Genomic DNA, 6,167 nt, shown 5'->3' on the forward strand with positions numbered 1-6,167 from the left:
AACAACAAAAACAATCCATTGATGATTGATGAAGAAAATATATTTCTGCCCACTTCCCAACAGGGAATTTTTCGTTAGGTGAATGTGGTAATCACTGCACTGCAGAAACGATGAGTTCTCTCCACCTTGGAAGCCTTGGATAAAACTATTTCTGAGGTCATCACTGCAGATGTCGGAGCAGCTTTCTCGAAGTTCAACCCATTGAATGCGATTAGCTAGAGTAGCATTGGCGATTCAGTGGTAGAATTCTCACCTGACACGCGGGAGACCCGGGTTCGATTCCCGGCCAATACAAAGTCCGTTTTCTCTCCATTCAATCAACACTCTTTCTTTGCAATTCTGTACTGCCCACCTACGTCAATCTCTTTACCATTTGCCTCATGCTACTTTTCAACATCAGCATCACTTTCCCTTTTTCTCCCTCAGTCTCTCTTTGATCTTAACCAGAAACGAAAGAACATTCAGGAAACCGAAACAAGTGTTTGAAATGTGCCCTCAACAATGATGTGCTCAGATTTATTCATATGTTCTGTAATCCATGTGAGTGACGATAAACATTGGATTCTTAAACTCTTTCACAAGACCAATAAATAGACTCTCACTTTCTGCGTCAAAGCCCTGGATTATTTTTTCCCTTCTTGTCTCCTCTAAACTAATATTTCGTCTTCAATTTCTTTCGCTTCTCCATTATACAGTTTGCATGTTTCTTAAAACAAACAGCGGTTTTTTGATTGTACTTCAAACAAAGCAGAATATCAATGGAGTCCTCCACCAGTCCCGTAGCATCAGAGGAAACTACACTGACAAGACACGCTGTAAATTTGAAGCTTTTTATGTTTTATATCAGACCAACCATTAGTTCAACGAAGATAAATATAAAATACTGTGGATGTTGGAATGTGAAACAGAAACTGAAAATGCTGGAAAATCTCAGCAGGTCTGATAACATCTGTGGAAAGAGGATAGAGCTAAAATTTCGAGTCTGGGAGACCCTTCCTCGGAGCTTAGCTCAGACTCGGAAATGTTGGTTCAATTAGTTCAATGAAGTTGTCCAGTCCATTATGGCAGTACCTTCGTTGAGCTGGACTTTTCTCCAGCGAAAAAAAAAATCGTTTTCAAATAGACATCGACACCTGAAAATATAGATGCGTTTGCCAGAATTAAGTGACTTATGATGTCCGTAGTGAATATAACCATACTGAATTTGACCTGACAACACTCAGTTGAGCCTTGTGAAGTAGATCTCTCGGGCACCTGAGAATTTGCTGGGATGAATCTGGTCGACATTGAACAGACGCAAGCCAGTTTGGGCATGTGCACGCCGATTGTAACCAGGTTGGACTGGAACCGTTTATTCTACATTACAGATGCTGAGCAGAGTACCCCAACATCCAATGTAGCTGTGCAGAGCCGGGGACGTTCGGCCTGAAAGTAACTGGGATGTACTGGAAATTAAACTTGGTCAAATTGATGTAATTGAAATGTTTTGGCAAAAATTAACATATTCGTAAAGAAAGGCGACTCCTAAGGTAGCCATAGTTAAGTGCCCTTACCATGGTCACGAATAGATGGCTAGAAGTGGGTTGACTCAATGAGAGATCTTTAGAACTAAATTGCGTCCTATCATTTCGTCGGGATTTTGAACATTTCTTTTCTGTTTTCCATGGACTATTTGCATTTCTTAATGCAGTCATATAAGATGATCAGAGGTATAGATAGGGTGGACAGTGATAGCCTTTTTCCTCGGATGGAGAAAGCTAGCACAAGGGGGCATAGCTTTAAATTAAGGGGTGGTAGTTATAGGACGGATGGCAGAGGTAGGTTCTTTACCCAGAGGATGGTGAGGGATTGGAATGCCCTGCCTGCTGCAGTTGTAAATGCGCCTAATTTGGGGTCGTTTAAGAGATCCGTGGATAGGTTTATGGATGGAAAGGGATTGGTTTAGGTTAGAAGGTCATTGCTTTTTAATTGGTCGGCGCAACATCGTGGGCCGAAGGGCCTGTTCTGCGCTGTAATGTTCTATGTTCTATGTTCAGTCAGAAGCCAGCAGCTATGTTCTGTACTGACACGAATATCCAGGGAAATTAGATTATGCCTTAGTCTCTGGGTATTTCACTCAAGGAGGTTTGAGAATTCATTGAAAAAAAATTATACTCGATCAAAACATAAACAGCAGCTGGGTAGCATCTGCACGAAATTGTTTTTCACACTAAATGTGAATAACATAAAAAGAATCATTTCCCTGGAGCCTCACGTTATGTATAAATGTTACAACGTTTATTGTCATACCATGCATGCACAAAGCCTCCGATAAAAATGCATGTACCTCCAAAAGGGCTGGTGTTTGCCATTTACTATCCAGTCATTGCAGCTATTGGAGTTCCAGGTACAGTTTTGTTTTTATCATGCACTGTCTTTGTTCAGCTTGTAACTTTTTTTTTCAGTTTTATCACTAGCACATCCCCAACACATGGCATTCACTTCTATCATTTAGAGTGATGAATTTTCCCCTAAAATATATCGATTCTTCGGGTCAACTGATATTTTGTTCTCTTTCACAGGATAATTTTATAAATTTTAAGAGCTTTATTCTGGCACAATTTTCTGAATGAATTGTGAACGTTGTCGTTTTAGGCAGTGCCATTTCACTCAAGTAACAGAAAAAGGTATTGACATGATAATGTCTCTCATTCAACTGTGTTCTGCCTGTCTATGACCTGTGCCGCACTTTGGATCCCCCACCCCCCTCCCATCAAACTTGCCTTTTATCACTGCAAAATCAATTTCGAAATGCAGTTATATTTTCGTAGCAATGCAATTGTAGACGGATCCTTGAAAGTTATTATGTTGTACATGTAGTTCAGTTACGGCATTGACACACTAACTGTTGCGAATTTTCACTCGGAAACCACAGCATCACTCTATTTCTGCAGAATTACTGGCGCTGCTATTGGAAGTTACAGCCATTCCATTGCAAACGTGTAACTTTTTATTATTAGTATCATTGATGTTCCAGAATTATCGCATTGTCACCCCCCTGTACATGTAAATATATTATTGTCTTCTCCCTGTTCCTGTATTGTTATCTAGAGATTCTAGATTTCTTTCATGTTGTTGATATTGAGAGAAATTGAATGATTCGTACGAACAATTGCTATCTGAATATCATGAAAGATTTTATTGACACGCCTTCGGTATCAACGGGTTTTTGACAATATAGGAGGATTGCAATAGCGGCGCTTTGGTGAATGATTGGTACACACCAATAACAAGCAAAGCACACTGTTTTGTCTCCAGTCTCGACCCTCGACACTCATTGCACAAGTCATCATTTCTCTCGATTCCTTTCTGATTATTTTGACCATGTTGACGGAGGCAGGGTAACTGTTGGTATATTTTGGATGGAATATAAGTGATTCTGGAAATGCTTTCACGTCTGTTTCAGAAATTTCAGAAGAGAGGTTCAAAGGACCCAGTACTGCTTGCGAGTTCTTAATCTTCAAATATCTACTTCACTCAGATTTGTATATTTTAACCCCTGCAATTAGAGCAATACTCTTTCCAAGTGTGTCCTTTGCATCTGTCAGTTACAGAGATTCATTATACATCAGCAATTACACTTCATTTTCAGGTTTGGAGCCCCTTTCAATATTTCCTCTGTAAATTCAGAGAAAAGCCAATTAGTTCCCCCTTCGTTGATTGAAGATTTAGAGTTTGGTTTAATGCAGGCATTTCCAACAGTGAATATTTTAAGAATAATTCGCCAGGCGGGGCATCTATTGAAACTGAGCGAGATGGAAACTTTCCAGTTGAATATTGAAATGAATGCTTTTTATAATTCCATATTCAATATGTTCTGTTGGAAACTGCTGACTATTCCTGAAGGTGCATTTATGAGTTTTCAATATCTTCTTATCTTTCATTATATCGTATTGCATCATGATGCAATTCTATGTCAAAGACCCACCTTATTTATAATTCTTGTGATCATGTGAATGGAAACCTGAACAAGGGATAGTTTGCAATGTAGAATCAAGTCATAAGATTTTCAGATTCATGCACAATCTTGTATCATTTTGATGTGAGTTGATAAAGTAACATTTTGTCTCTCATGTCGCTGTGCATATATTCTCCTGCCTTCTCTATTTTACAGCTAACTTGGCAGTCGCTGTAATCCTATGCCGAAGAAACTGTGGTCTCTCCAGATGTATAATTTACTATGTGGCGTCCATGGCGGTGACAGATCTCTTGGTCATTATTACCAGCGTGATATTAAACCGGATTGCTGGGATTTATTTCCCTGGCAGTTTTCTGTCAGTCACCCCAATCTGCAGTCTTCATGTTGTGCTAACCTATGCAAGCATTGATAGTTCTGCCTGGTTAACGGTTGCTTTCACCTTTGATCGATTCGTGGCCATTTGCTGCCAGAAGCTGAAAATCAAATACTGCAGGGAGAAAACAGCGGCGTGGGTCATAGTGACCATCTGCACACTGAGCACTCTGAAAACATCCTTCCTGTATTTTATTTTTGAACCGTTATATATAATTAACAACATACCTTGGTTCTGTGTTATAAAACAAATATTTTACACATCCCTCGCATGGAACGCCTACGATTTGTTTCGAACAATTCCAATGCCCTGTATCCCATTCATTCTGATTTTACTGTTCAATGCTCTGACTATCAGACACATTCTCGCAGCCAATCGGACCCGCACCAGGCTCCGGGCACAGAGTAATGGAGAAAAACAGAGAGACCCAGAGATGGAGAAACGGAGAAAGTCCATTATTTTACTCTTTGCCATCTCGGGCAGTTTCATTCTCTCATATGCGTTATTTTTTGTGACGATTCTCTATGTCCAAATTGCAAAGGTCCCTTATTTCTCAGATCCTGATACTAGTGAATGGTCATTTATCTTGGAGGAAAGCGGTTATGTGCTTCAGTTTCTGAGTTCTTGCGTCAACCCGTTTATTTATGCAGGGACTCAGAGGAATTTCAGGACTGAGTTAAAGAATGGAGTGAATTATCTGCTGAGATTATTTGTTAATGTGTTTAAGATTTGAAAATATGAGATAGAAAACGAAAGTTTCATTTAACTCCAACAATTCCTGCATTTCTCAATGCCACACAAGGTCATCCTTCAAATATGTTCCTGTTTATGTACACCTAAACTAATGTGTGAATAAAGAAATGTATAAGGAAAACAGAACCAACGTAAAAAAAAAATCGGTGTTGAAATCTTGAGAATCCATGGGTTTCCCATGTCCCCAACTCAGTGGTGGACCAGTGATGAAGGTTCGACCCGCTTACCTCCACGGTTCCTGTTTGATTCACAGTCAGTTAACATGGATCAATTCATTGTTCACCACACAGAGAACAGGTGAATAGTTTTGCCCCAGTGTGAGGTGGCATAACATAAAGGTTCATGGTGGGAGATATAGGTGTAATGTCCGAGGTAGATTCTTCACTCAGAGAGTGGTTGGGGTGTGGAATACACTGTCTGCTGCGATAGTGGAGTCGGACACTTTATGAACTTTCAAGCGGTTATTTGATAGGCACATGGAGCACTCAGGAATGATAGGGAGTGGGATAGCATGATTTTGGGTTTGGACAATACTCGACACAACATTGAGGGCGAAAGGGCCTGTACTGTTCTGTAATGTTCTGTTTTCCTATGTGAGCTCGCTGGTGTTTCAGTATATAGGATGAATCAGTGAATCCCTACAGTGATCACAGAAGGGTATGGATGACACTTCGTCAGAGCTGAAGACAAAGACATTTGGACGAGATTTATACTGTAACGGTGAGGGATACATGTGTGTGGTGGGTGACAAAGATGTCACATATAAATACAAAAATAGGCGGAATTTAAATGGTAGTGAGCATGGCTAAGAAAGGTGTTGTTGGTTGTCCATTAAGAGATCAGAATGTGTAAATGGCAGGATAAATGAAGTGTAAGAGAAGGCCCGAGTGGGGTGGAGGGAGAGGGGGGAAACAAGATAGAAAGTGAGATTATAAATAAACAAGGTAAAATGGAAATTATGAAGATATATAATAGTAAAAAAAAGAATAAATATGATATATGAAATGAAACAAAATAACAGGAAATGGGGTGAAGATGGAGGAGAAGAGATGTTCTGAAGTTGTTGAGCTCATTGTTCAGCCC

At 39.9% G+C, this 6,167-nt stretch overlaps 1 non-coding gene across 1 annotated transcript; it reads left to right on the forward strand.

Moving 5' to 3' along the window:
• The first annotated feature begins 223 nt into the window (after positions 1-223).
• Positions 224-294, forward strand: trnav-gac (transfer RNA valine (anticodon GAC)). The gene has a single exon. It is a non-coding gene; the product is annotated as a tRNA-Val (tRNA).
• Positions 295-6,167: the final 5,873 nt, after the last annotated feature.

The sequence above is a fragment of the Carcharhinus amblyrhynchos genome, unplaced genomic scaffold (genome assembly GCF_965287045.1).
Source record: "Carcharhinus amblyrhynchos unplaced genomic scaffold, sCarAmb.v2.hapA scaffold_38, whole genome shotgun sequence".
NCBI classification, from domain to species: Eukaryota; Metazoa; Chordata; class Chondrichthyes; order Carcharhiniformes; family Carcharhinidae; genus Carcharhinus; species Carcharhinus amblyrhynchos.